At 39.5% G+C, this 14,455-nt stretch overlaps 1 long non-coding RNA gene across 1 annotated transcript; it reads left to right on the forward strand.

Moving 5' to 3' along the window:
* Window positions 1–3,411: 3,411 nt before the first annotated feature.
* On the forward strand, window positions 3,412–14,001 carry LOC138145136 (uncharacterized). The gene is made up of 3 exons (XR_011164118.1): window positions 3,412–3,668; window positions 5,727–5,902; window positions 13,110–14,001. It is a non-coding gene; the product is annotated as an uncharacterized lncRNA (long non-coding RNA).
* Window positions 14,002–14,455: the final 454 nt, after the last annotated feature.

A 14,455-nucleotide genomic window follows, 5' to 3' on the forward strand; every position in this document is an offset into this window, starting at 1 on the left:
AAAGATCTTTTTCAGGGAGGTGTACTCTGAGGTCTTTTCCAACCCTGAAAAAATTATGTGTTTCTATTCACAGGAGAAATGGAGGGAAAAAACAAAGATAAGTGAAATTCAGATCTCTCTAAATATGAGTATATGAATTTTCCAGATTAGTGAGAATGATTTTTTTCCCTATCAAGGATAGAGAGCTACAAGCATTTTATTAATAGATATGTGTGTATTTTAAGTGTAGCCTTGGTTTAATGATTTATGACAGCACTTTGTGGTATACTGGTAAGTGCCCTGTAGTATATTTTGTAAATACAGTGACATTTTAGCGATAAGAGCTCTCATTACAGGTCTCTGTTATTAAATCATTGCTCCAAAGACAGGTAAAACTGCCAGCTTTTTGGTAAGAATTATAGGGTTTGTAGATTCATGAAGTGAAAATCAGTATGCCTGAGTTGTATAATGTATATTCACTGAGAAGGTGGGACATATCAGAGCAAAAAATGATTATAGCACTGAGGACACAGAAAGTGATACAGAATTTTGCCTTTAATCTCTCCTAGAATGACTTTGCTTGTCACACTTTATTTAAAAGAGATCAGCATGCCTGTTCTAATATTGCAATTTTTTACTTGGCCTAATCAAATAATTGTGATCACCTTGTATTGTAATGCAAACTTTCACTGCATTTTCAGCTAAGGCTTGCTTTAACTCACAGTGAGGGAAGGGTACAACTGACCTGTCACCTCCCAGCAGAAACAAGGTGCAAGTTGTTATTTTGCAATATCACAGAAATCCTGGAAGGAATAAGAAGAAATAAAAACGAACAAGATCAATTGTACATCTTGTGAGATTTTATTGATCCAAAGAAAGCAATTACCACATTTACTTTTATTTTAGAAAAGGACTGAGAAATGCCCATAGTATAGCATGGTTGAGTTCATCGTTGTCTGATATGGCTCACCAATGAGTCAGGGCCATATACACCAGAGTCCACTGTGGAATAGTGTGGGTCAATTGTAACCCCCAGGAGAGTCATTGAGGGATCATTGATTTCAAACAAGTAAAGGTTAAAGAAATAAAGTTAATAAACATGCAGATAAATGGTCAGTCTTTGACAACCTGATGAATATTGATCATTCCATTTTCCTAACAGAGAAAAATAATTTACAAATACCTTGTTGAATAATTTCCAGCAAAGAACTTTGCTTGTGGATTGAGGTTTAATTTTAACTATGGAAATCCAAGACAAGAATCTTGAACTCAAACAGGGAATCTTAGAAACTAAATTCATTTAGTATGGATAATACACATAGGCTCTTTTGGGTAGTGAAATCAAAATTGTCTCTAATGCTATGTAAGAAAAATATATTGTTCTAGAGAACAGACCCTAAAATCTGAAATCATTTTTGGAAGAAATTTGTTAGGAGAGTGAACCAGAAAATTAGTGGCTTTCTCCAGATTCTGCAAAATTTACATCACATAGGATTTTGACAAAGGTTTCCCACACAGGAACCTCACATAACTCATGTATGCAGTTAAGTAATTTTGCTGAGAGGGCAGCTTGAAAGCAAGGTAGATTAAGATAGATATGAGCAACTGTAACTCAAAACAGAAGATTGGGGTAGACGCTCACAATTTCCTGGGTGTGGTAATCCAAAACAAGAATGCTTTGGGTAGATCTGGGACGTGGGGGAATCAAGATTATCTTGCAGCCATCCATGGCATTCTTTTGAAAAGTGCTCACTTCAAGGGCCATTCTGGGTACAGACAAGCTTTAATCACATTAGGCTGGATTTAAATAATAATTTTCCCAAACAGTATAGGAAGTAATTTTCCTCATGGACTCCCACAAAAAATATAGTGGAAAGAGCATTGGATTTAGAGACAGGGAACCTGGGTTCAAATCTTGGTTCTGCTACTTATTACCTGTGCAATGCTGACATGAGCCTTATTTTCCTCATCTGCAAAATTAAGGAATTGGTCTTCACAGATAGGGAAACTTAGGCTTCATTCTGTGAAATTTGGAGGACCTAGAGGGCCGCATGTGGCCTAGAGGTTTCCCCACCCCTGATCTAGATGAACACTAAGTTTCCTTCCAGTTCCAAATCTATGATCCTATTACATATGGTATTCCTCCAGTTTAAAGTCAGCAGATTCTTAATAGTATTTCAGTACTGGAAGAGAAAACATTGAATACAAAGGAGACCCTTTTTAGATTTTTTGACAAGATGGGTTTAGGAACAGACAAATATCAATGAAATGTATACTTGGACGTATGAAATGTAATACCCTGGAGACCTAGCTTCATCTAGAGGCATCACAGTGATGTGATTTGGGGTTGCTGGGAATTCTGAAATGCCAGGGTACAGGACAGCATCTGCCTGGAAAGAAGTCACACACTCAAACCTTCTTCTAGTCAAAGTGGCAAGGTTCATTGAAACACCAATAAGGGAGAGATTCTTAGGGAATCTTCAACTTAATGGGGGTGAAACTGATCCTTATATGGGGGGAAAAAAAGGACAATGAAAGGATCTGGATGAGATTAATAAGTGGTAAGTAGTTTGAGGTAGACCAAGTGCAATAGTGAAAAGAATATTAAGTAGTCTGGAGTAGGCCAAGAGTGAGAATGAAAAGACTATTGAGTAAGTTAATTAAGTGATCTACATGGGATAGTTTCCTTGGATGGAGACACCAGTGATCTGGCCTGCTGAAATATATGGGAAAATTCACTGACTGGATTGTTTTCAAAGACCTGGTCACCCTATCAACTGGGACAAATGATATCTTGAAAACTCTTATTCTAACTCCCTCCCCAAACCCTTTGGGGAAATAGAGGAAAATAATGGAAGAGATTCAAGATTCAAGTACAACAAGCTCTGATGATTTGTGGAGCTTGAGAAGAAGAGGGGCGTGGGCAGGGAACAGAGCTCTACCAGAGGAGAAGCTAGAGCCATAGTGGATGGAGTAGAAAGCTTCTTCTGACACCATCAGTGTCATTGTTCAGGGCAGGCAGATAGAATTGCAGGAATACAATTGGAAGGAGAGCCTGAGTGGGACTGGACTCCCCCTGCCCTGCAGATGCCCTCACAGCTATGAAGTCAAGCTGCTGAGGATCATTTCTCCTCCCTGTCCTCTCTCTCTGTCCGTTTACATTGACAAAAACAGCAAAATGCAACCAATTTCCCTAATACCCACTGCCAAAGTTAGCTTATAAGCCTAATTCTCTTTCTATAAATGAGTTTGTTTCCCTTGTCTGCAGACAAGTTGTTACCTGAGTTCAGAGCATGCATGGGGAAGGCCCTGAGGGATTTTGTATTTCTCATACTATATATGTGAGGACCTTCAGTTCTGACATGGAAGATTAAAAGACCTGGTGTGGGAAGTGGGGAGAGGGTGGGGAGATAACAAACTCCAGTCTAGTTTTATGTATGATCCTCGAATTCTCTCAAGCATAACCCTAAAACTGAACTCTGAGATCACTTAGATTTCCCACAGAAGAGTGAGACAGAAGCATGGTACTGCTAAAGGTGTGAGCACCTGCCCAGGAGGATGATTTCTACCTCTTTACCTGAAGGGTAGAGTGAGCTTGGAGGGAATGGAGGAGAATGTCCATTGCCATTCCTGTTGCTTTCAGATAGCTCTCAGCTCCACCCCCTTTTTGTCTGGAAAGGGGAAGTAAGGTGAGCACAGACCTTTTCTTGCTTCCAAGGAATATTTAATGTTACACAAATGTGTCAGATATACCTGAAAACTGAAAATCAAAAGTTAACTCAACTGGGAGAATAGAACATTTAATGGCTTAGATTCTAGAAATTCATTGAATGTAGGGGCCTTTCTTAATCTCTATTGCATTCTGCACACTGCAATCAGAGAGGTCTAATATAACAGGGGAATCTATACATGAGAGGGTCCGCCATACCAAAACTAGCTCACAAATCCTCTAACTGAACTTTGATTATGGTTTAGATTCTACTTAGTCAGATATTCTCCTCCCCCACTGCTAAAATACTGTTAATCCTGTATAACTCTTAACCTGCTGATCAAATGAGATGATTTATGGAAAGGTTTTTGTCAACCTTAAATGTATTGCATAAATGTAAGCTATGATTCTGTAGCATGATGGTGGTTCTCCCTTTGTTTGGGATGGGTCAGGGCCTAGGTGCATAAGAAAGCATTGAGAGTGAGGTTTTCTACCATGTGATGCTTGCTGACCAGAGCAAGTCCTCCTCTCCCTTCTGGTTGGATGTGCTAGTCCTGAGGCACTTGCAATGGAGCAGAAACAGAGATTTAGGAACCATGAGGTACTTCTAGGCACATTGGTCTACTGAGCTAGACTGATACCATTGTCCACTGGGCACAAAGCACATAGGGACTAGGTGAGGCTGCACCAGTCAGCCCAAAGGTACATGAAGGCAACAAACTGAAACTGCATGTGCTTCAGGTGACATACTTCACCCAAAGAATTAGGGCCCCTGCAGTGGCTAGGTGGTGCAGTGAATAGAGCACCAGCCCTGGAGTCAGGAGGACCTGAGTTCAAATCTGGCCTCAGACACTTACTAGCTGTGTGACCTTGGGCAAGTCACTTAACCCCAATTGCCCCTCCAGAAAAAAAAGCAAAAAAAAAAAAAAGAATTAGGGCACCTAACATAGGAAAGGTAGCAGAAGCAAGTGGGGGAGCAAGCTAACTCCAGGCAGAGAAGTAGACCAGTGCCAGGGAGAAATTGTTCCTTTGGTAAGACCCTCAAGTTTATTTCCAAAAGGTGAGATGTAGACCAAGTGCTAGATGGTCCATTGCTGGGGATGGGATAGGGGCTATTTCTACTTCTTTTTCTATATTCTTAGTCTCTAATAAATCTGTTTTTGATTGATAATTGTTAATCTTATTGTCTGCAGGGAGTTTGGGGATAGGTGGGCAGAAAAGGGTAATGAGAAGAGAGATTCTGATGTTCCCAGGGGAAACCCTAGGTTGAGGCTGAATCATAGATTATTAAAAGAGAAATACTTCCAAGTATTTCAGGCTATGAGTGCTCAAAGAAATGGCTTATAATTCTTAGTCAGTCAGTCAATCAGCAAGCATTTTAAAAGCACTTAGTCTGTGCCATCTTATGATGACCACAAAGGAGGTAAGTAATGATAAACAAAATAAATAAAAAATTCTCCTTCCTCTCAAATTCACATTGCAACAGAGGAGACAATGTGCAAATAACTATGTACTTACAATACATTTACGATGCAAAGGGAAGGTACGGATGCAGGGGAGGAACCTTCTGGAGAAGAGATTGAGCTGTCTTGAAGGGAGTGACAGTAGCTAGGGGGAGGAGGTAAAGAGGAAGAGCATCGCAGGTGGGGGCGGGGGGGAATGTAAGTGCAAATATAATGAGTCAGGACACGGAGGTCTATTGTGAGGAACAGCAAGACCACCACGGCGGCTGTATGTCGTAGAGTACTTGGAGGAGAGTGAAGGGTAAGGATGCTGGCAAGGTGGGAGGGACCAGGTTAGGAAGGGCTTAGATGCCAAACAGACGATTCCCTATTTGCTCCAGGGGATAAAGGAAAGAGACCTTGGAATTTGTTGAGAAAGGAGTGAAGTAAAGGGGCAAATGACATGTTGATTAGAGGAGGAATGGCATGAGGAGAGATTTGGTGGCGCCCTGGGAAGCAAAGAGGGAAAATGATGAGTTTTGTTTTGGACAATAATGATTACATCACGTACTTTAAAAGCTTTGAATAAATGTCAGCTGTTACTATAGAAATACTAGAAGATGAAGAATTTAAGTTTCACCAGAATGGGAGCTCCTTGTGTGGGGATTACAGCCATTGAGACAGATCTTGATTCATCTGTGATTCAGAAGATAAATCCAAAGTGCCTGGAGTCCTACAGGAGCTAAATAACTTGCCCAGAACCACACAGCCAGTAAGTATAAAAGACAGAATTTGAATACAGATCATCCTGATTCTGAACTCAGCATTGTAGATGCAAGCTACTAATTACTTCCTTCTTTTTTTTTTTTTTGGCTTTTTGGAGGGCAAATTGGGGTTAAGTGACTTGCCCAAGGTCACAGGCTAGTTTTTGTGTTAAGTATCTGAGGTCGAATTTGAACTCAGGTCCTGCTGACTCCAGGGCTGGTGCTCTATTCACTGTGCCATCTAGCCACCCCTAATTACTTCTTTCTACATTCTCACTCCATCCACTTTAGTCCCCCCTTTCCTCAGACCCACCCTAGCTCTGTTTATCATGCTCTGATATTTTCCATCATACCCTTTGAAATCCTCATTCTAGTCTCAGGAAGCTTTTCTTCTTCCTTAACCTTTTCTGCCAACATTTCTTCCATTTGCTTTCCTCTCTGAATGACACATCCCTCAATACCCTAAAGGAAGCTATCTATTCCTTTTCTGGTTTTCCTCAACTCACAAAGCCAGGAAGAGGATCCCCTGTACATACTGCACTGAGACTTTTGGGACAGCCTGTATCGCCTATTGTTGCTTTCATTAGCTTATGGCTACCACTATCCTTCAATAAAAGCCATTCCTACAATAATAACACCTTTCCTTGTTTCTGTCATCAGCTGACCTCTAACTCTCAGATCTTAATCAATGTATATTTGGCACCAGGTGCTCTCTACTCTATTCATGGATATTGTCCTCTGTAGCATCAATATTCTCATGGATTACTCTTCTTTTTTTTTTTTTTTTGCTTTTCTTTCTTTGGAGGGGGGAAGGCTGGACAATTGGGGTTAAGAGACTTGCCCAAGGTCACACAGCTAATAAGTGTTAAGTGTCTGAGGCTGGATTTGAACTCAGGCCCTCCTGACTCCAGGGCGGCCACCTAGCCACCCCATCGATGACTCTTCTAACAGTCTGGCATCTTTGTCTCCAGTTCCTAAAATGTTCGTTTTTACCCTCCTTGAGTCAAGCATCAGCATGGCCACCCTGCATATTTTAATTTTACACTTACCTGAAACTATACCAGCTACAAAATGTGAAAATTACTCTCTGGTCCCAAAAGTCCATCATTCTGTCCCTCTTACTCCCTCACATGGAACCAAGCACTGTGCCCTCACTGGCACCTCCCTAATTCAGTCTAGCTCTCTCCCCTGAATCTCCATTCCCTCATCTTCTTGACTAGTGTTTACCCGGTGCTCTTCTTGGGTCACTTATTTGCATGTCCATGTCCCTACCCCATCTGACTTTCTGCTATTCCTGTCTTAATCCTCAAGCTGCCTGAGAAATTTCTACTTTCAGTTTCTCAGAGCCTGCTTCAGAGGTGCTGAGCTTCACTGGAAAAAACCCTCAAAATCAAGCTAATTTCATTCACCATAAATTTATGCCTCATAACCTCAGTTGAGCCCTCAATGCTGCTCAGTAATCCTTTTATTCTAGTCATATTGATTTCCCATCTCATTCCCCATAATGGTTTTTCTAAACCTTTTCCTCTCCTGATGCCCTCAACTCTTACCCTAACCTCCATAGACAGCAGATGACCTTGCTTCCTACTTCACTGAGAGGATAGAGGCCATTATTTCCTGCTATCATATCTCAAAATTCTTGGCATAGAACTGACATTTATCTAGCCCTTTAAAATATGATAGAACCTTTACACATATCATCTCATTTAAACTTTAAAGTATCCATGGGAGGTTCATTAATACTACTGCTACTACTACTACTACTACTACCACCACTACCATTACCACTACTACTAATATTATTATACCCATTTTACAGATGATGAAATAGAGGCTGAGGTTAAATGACTTGCCCAGGGTCATGCAGTCAGTAACTTCTAGATGAAGAATTTGAATTTCATAACTTAAAGGCTAACATACAAGCTGCCACACCATTCTCCCCCCGCCTCCTTGCCTGTCCTGTGTATTCCCTCCTTTCAGTCACTAAAATTCTTGAAAGAGTAGCTGACAACAATTCCTCTTGTGGAGGAGAGGGAAAAGGAAATTTGTGTAACTTCTTAACATGAGTAATTCTATTTGAAGAGCAATACTCCATTTCAGGCTAAGAAACAAATCATATACAATTTTGTCCCCAACCCCATGGTGTATTGGAACTAGTTTGAACTGATTAGGCTGATTGTTAAATTTTCAGTATAAAATGTGAAACCCTACAAATCAGGGTTTATTTGTTATTTTTGTTTAGACTTAAGAAAGTTATAGAGAAAATGTTACATACAAATTAAGAGAGCGTTGAAGGTACATTTTTTCCCTTCAGAGATGGTAGTTAAACATTCACTAGGTTCACTGCTGTCCCCTCCACCCCAACCCCCATATTGTATTCCCAAGGCATAGATTAAGCACATACACATTCCTATCTCTGCTGCCTAGCAAGGCTTTCCTCTTTTGTAAGGGTACATGCAGATAATACATAACATCTATGTGATTATAATCTCATATATACTCATCTGAGTATAACAGCCCTTTGAAAACTTATTAGAGGAAAGGGGCTAAAGTGGGGGAGGGGTTTGATAGGGATTCTTCTTCAACTGTCCCCTATAGAAGAGAGCCTTATGTAACTATGTATGTCTAAATAAAGTCTCTTTACTGATCCATACCCTAAAATTCTGATGCAACAGAATTCTTCCTCACCATTCACTCATTCCAGTGTATTGCAGTAATGACTTCTGTCTTAACTCCACAGAAGCTTCTCTCTAAAAAAAAGTTATTAATCATATCCTTCTTACCAAATCCAGACCTGCTTTTGGTCCTTTCTACTGTTTAACCGTCTCACTTGACGCTGTCGACCACCTCTTTGATCCTCTTTCCTCCATGATACCACCCTCCTATGTCTCTAACCACTCTTTCTTCGTCTCCTTTGCAGATGCTTCTTTGACATCTCAGTCTCTTTTTTTTTCTCTTCTCTTTTCTTTTCTTTTCACTCATTGCTTGGCAATTTCATCTATTCATCCTGTCAATGACTGTGTTAACATAGTGTCAACGATAGTGTCATTTATCATTCTCACATTCCCAAATCTATATTTCAAGCTTCCACATTTCTTTCTGAATGCCAGACATATTTTCCAATTATCTATTGGTTGTACCTTTTTTTTTCAAGACTAGTTCTCCCCCCATCTCATCCGGGATGGAAAGGTCATAAATACTCATAGGTCTGATCCCACGGTGGACCAGCATTGGAGTTTTGACCTGCTCCATTTCTGATTTGGTCCAATTCACCTTTCCTTAGCCAATCTGCTGCCCCTTATTCCTAGGTTATCTCCATATTAATGTTGAAATTAGTATACATTCTTGATTGTCATAACCCAATCCAGCTCAGAATTCAAAATGGTTAGTTTCCACCTCCCTGGTAGCTGATGTTACAAGTATTTGCCACCATGCCTGAAGTCTTACTTATATCTACCTACCTGAATAGTCTTTCAACTCAACATGGCAAGAAGATAAAGTTTCACATTCAGCCCTACACCAATTATTAATTCTGATTTCTCTGTTTTTGTCAATGAAACCACCATGGTTAGTTACCTGATAAAGGCAGGTAGCTGTGCCCTTTCCCTCTGCTATATGGAAGAGTAAGAGAAGGAATCCATGAGCAATGGCAGACAGCTATTCACAAAGGAAGCCAAATAGTGCCAAGGAACTCTAGAAGCCAAATATACTAGATTTTTTCACCCTTTCTATTAACTTGAATGTAATTGATATGCTCATACAAATGCAGGAATTTCTTTATCTCAGATTGGTGAATTTGGCTGCTATTCAAACCTGCTTTTGTATAGCTTTTTGCACAACTTTCCCAGATTTCCAAAAAGTAGCTGGGTTAAAGGACCGTGGAGGTTCAGCTAAACTGGGAAATATTTGTGGACATACAGTTCTCAGAGACCCAATGTTTCCATTCTACCCTTGAAGAGATAGCCAAAGAGGATTTTCTCACAAGTTTGGGGTAAAAGTGAAGCCCATTCAAAGTATATTTAGTGTTTTTCTTTTCAGCAATTCAAGGAGACAGAATGCCCCATTAGAAAACTGGTAGGTGGAATGAAAGTGAAAATGTAGTCTAATTTGGTGAGGTCACATAGTAACCACCTAAGACAATGGATAATTCTCAGTACAGCATGGAAAACAGAATGTTGCTAAGTCTGGAAGTTGTGCTATGGACCAGATCTGAGAGATACTGGTAGCTGCTGAGAAATTCGTTGAAATTATGTTGAACTGAGAACTTCCTTCTCAGACTGTGAAATCTCGTCTCAATTGCCATGTGCTTCTGCCATTGTTGTTTGAGGTGGGAAAAAAGGGAGGAGTGAGAAAGGAATCTCTTTTCCTCCCCACTTCCTGCACTCTGGTCTGGAAGTCCAAGGAGAAGCCAGAGAACCTAAAAAAGAAAAGAGAATGGGGCCTACAATGGGCTGTTTCATTGCTCACTCTTCTGGACCAGAGTTGGAGTACTTTTCCTCACAGGATTCTATCTTCCTAAATCCCAATCAACCTGTCACCAGGAGGCAAGCTCCAGTAACTGGGGACCACCTAGAGGAAGGAGTTCCCTCTCTCCTCTTGGCAAGTCACTAAGGTGCATGGAAGTCACTTTCTTCTAATAAAGGTCTATATCCAATAATCTCAACAAGTTGATTGAGGGGACCCATCAAATTGATGAGCAGTTCTGATCACTCCCCGCAATCTATAGTTTTACAAAGAGTTGTCATTCTATATGAGATCTTTCTTCCTTTATCTATATTTCAAAATACCTTGTTATCATTCCTCATTTTCTTCTCTTTTTCTCTAGTACCTAATGAAGAGATAGCTATTCTAATCACTACCAACTCCTCTACTCACACCCTAGATTCCTATCGCCTCTCATCTCATTTAGCATATTACCCCCACAATCATCCATCTTCCACTTCTTTAATCTCTTTGTAACTAATAGCCCTTTCCAAGCTGCCTATGAATACACCAAGGTCTCTCCCATCTTTTTAAAACCCTCACTTGAAACACTGTTCCCTCAGGTTGTTATCTTATATCTCCAGGGGTCCTTGCCCTCAAGGAGCTTATATTCTAATGGGGGTAGACAATATAAATTAGTGGTGGTCAGGAAAGGGTATTTTGTTCTGGGATGTCATAGAAATGGTTAGTAAAAAATAATGCAGTTTATGTATGTGTTGGATGTAGTGTTAACTTGATCATAGCAGAAGGTAAGGGAAAAGAAGTAAGGCAAAGGTACAAGCTATATAACAATATAAAAAAGGACTGGAATAAATATCTTGCTGATATGGTTTCTCAGTAGTTCAGAACTTTTCTCAGTCATGAGAGGTGGTCTGCTTTGGAGAATGAAGCACCAACAACCCCAGCAGCAAGGGGGCAGGGTAGAAAGTGGCACAAAGTAGGCATTTGATAAATGCTTATTATTGATTAATTCTGAGCTCCAACTCACCCACAATTCTGTTCTTCACATCATTTCCATAATAATCTTTCTCATATATAGATATGTTGTTGTGCTTCTGCCCCCAAAATATTAACTTCCTATTGTCTCCTAATTAAAATTAAAATTACTTTACCTGACATTTCTGGCTTTCCATGGTTTGGCACCACCTAATCCACGGGTGGGAAACCTGCGGCTTTGAGGCGCATGTGGCCCTCTAGGTCCTTAAGTGTGGCCCTTTGACTGAATCTGAACTTCCCGGGACAAATCCCCTTAATAAAAGGGTTTGTTCTGTAAAACTTGGACTCAGTCTAAGGGCCGCACTTGAGGACCTAGAGTGCCACACTTGGCCTTGAGGCTGCAGGTTCCCCATCCCTGGCTAATCATCCTGGCCTTTTTGCTCTTGCTCATACTTTCTAATTCCATTCAAATTCTTACCAAACATGACCTGAACTTTTCTAGCTCCATGCCTTCACTCTGTCTTTGATTAGAATAACTTCACTTCCTATTTTTGACTATTGAATTCCAACCCACCCTTCCAATTCTAAATCCAATGGCACCTTCTCCAAGAAGCCTTGCTTAATCCCTTTGGGTGTTTAAAATCTTCACCCTTAGACCCCACACAATGTTCTTTGTACATTTTGACCGAATTTACCACAAAGCATTGTGTCCTACAGGTTTCTGTGTTTGCAACTTTAACCTCATGAGGGCAAAGACTGCCCCTTGCATATATGCTATAAACATAGTGGGTAGTTACTAATTGTTGAATGAATGAATGGATGGATGATCTAGTTTAGTTCCCTTATTTTACAAATGAGGATGTTGAGACCCACAATAATCCAAGATAACACAACTAGTGTTTTTTCATTTTTCCATCATGCTCATTGAACAAATTGACAAGTTATGCTTTATTTTGTTAAATGATTTTAATAAAACTTACATTTCCTACTGCTACATATAAGGCACATATAAATATTTATGCTGTTCTTTCTTTTGAAAAAATATTTAATTAGTTACAAATACAAATTTAATTGGTTTTATTACTATCTAAAGTTTTTAACTACAAATTATTTAATCAATTAAATTAATTTAATTAAATGACTGTTTTGGAATTGTTACCAACTGTGTGTTCATGGGTAATTCTCTTCACTTTCTGAGTCTCACTTTCCTTATTTGTAAAAAAAAATCCAGTTATGCATTCATATACATATTCACATAATACATTCATATATACACATATACATGTGGGTATGTATATGTATTTATGTGTATATATGTATATATGCAAAACTCCTGTGTACTCTTTCACTGTCTTTTTCCTTTCAGCTTGGGTTTATGTATTTTTTTCATTTTTATAGCTATAGTCAATATATGCACTGAATTCATTCTATTTCCTTTTCTTCCTATTATTTAATGTCTTTTGGATTTCTTTATATTTGTCATTCTTAATTTCTTTGCTATATTCTATCACATTCATATAGCCTAGTTTTTTCCCTGTCCCTCAGCCATTCCCCAATCCATCCCCCAAGTTCAGCTTGCTCCCCTCTTCACTTAGAGATGACAAAACAGAGGTGTAAGAAGCTGTGTGTGACTTGGCCAAAGTACAGGGCTTCCTTGTGGCAAGCTGATCTGGAATAAAACCTCAGATTTGGATCTGTACCGAGGGCTCTAAATAAGGGCGTCAAAGACAACCTATGTCAAGGGCCCCAGTCCTTTCGCACCAGCCCTCTAAAGTAAAGAGTTGCCTTTCTTTACAGGTCTGTGTTCAATCTGATGATCCCATAAGGAATAATCCATCCCACTTGACTTTAAACCCACAGCACTGCTCCTCAGAGCAACTTGTAACAGTGCTCCACTCCATAAAAACATTATTTCAAGTGGAAGAAGACATTACTAGGATTAAGCTATTGAGTGACCTGTGTCTCAATCTCCCATCTCACACCTGCAAAATGCAAAGACAGTTTTGTTTATTTTTCTTGCTGCTTCCTTCAGCTACAGCCATTGGTGATGGGAATTCAGAGTCCGCAGTTTGAAGCTGTAGTCTCAGAGAAAGAATTCATGAATGACAGCCCTTCCAATCCTGCTCGTCAACTCCAGCTTCCTCCATATGCTCTCCTTCTGCCATGACAGAAAAGAGGAATTTGATGCCAGCTCTTTAAATGTTTCCTTAGAAAAGGACCATCTAGCTCTGAGCAGACTGGAATCATACCTATCTAGTGAAGGGGGATCTATTTTTGCAGAGACCATGTTCTTCCTACATGCCAACAATATTTTCCAGCACAACTTCACCAGCTTCACCTCAAAAGAATGCTTTTACATTCAAGTTGTAAGGGAAAACATTGTTTTCTTACATGGAAATACCAGTTGAGATTCTGCGTCCCCAAGTAAAGTTTGCAGAAGGAATTGCTATGTTCTTCCAATTGCATAATTAAAACATCACCATTGGAAAGGACCCTTCCTTTTTTACAATCTCTGTAAGGAATGGCATATTTACATTGATGGGTAGTATTTATACTTTGTACAAGATACCTATGACAAATATTATTTCTAGTAGTTAACCTGGGAGTTATATTTGTTTTGTTTTTCAAATCATATGTGTGACAAATGGATATAACCATATGACTTCTTGATTACACAACCTGATACAAGTATTTTGACCTCTTCCAGTCTGATTTGCTTTTTAAAAATTCATTCATTTATTTATTTACTTTTAGTTTTCAACATTTGCTTTTATACGATTTTTATTTCTAAATCCCACCTCCTCCACATCCCCCTCTCCCAAATGGCATCCAATCTGATACAGGCTTTACATGTATGATCATATTAAACATATTTCCACATTAGTCATTTTGTGAAAGAAGAATCAGAACAAAAGGGGAAAACCATGAGCCAGAAAAAACAAAAAGAAAAAAAGCAAAAAAAAAAAATAGTGTGCTTCAATATGCATTCAGATTCCATAGTTCTTTTCTCTGGATGTGCATAGCATTTTCCATCTTGAGTCTTTTGGACTCAATCATTGCATTGCTCAGAAGAGCTAAGTCTAACGAAGTCAGTCATTGAACAATGTCGTCACTCTGATTTTCAAATGTTTAAAATGAGGCAG

Source organism: Petaurus breviceps, unplaced genomic scaffold, assembly GCF_028583685.1.
Source record: "Petaurus breviceps papuanus isolate PSGF00001 unplaced genomic scaffold, PetGlider_PUasm1.0 90730, whole genome shotgun sequence".
In the NCBI taxonomy this organism is placed as follows: Eukaryota; Metazoa; Chordata; class Mammalia; order Diprotodontia; family Petauridae; genus Petaurus; species Petaurus breviceps.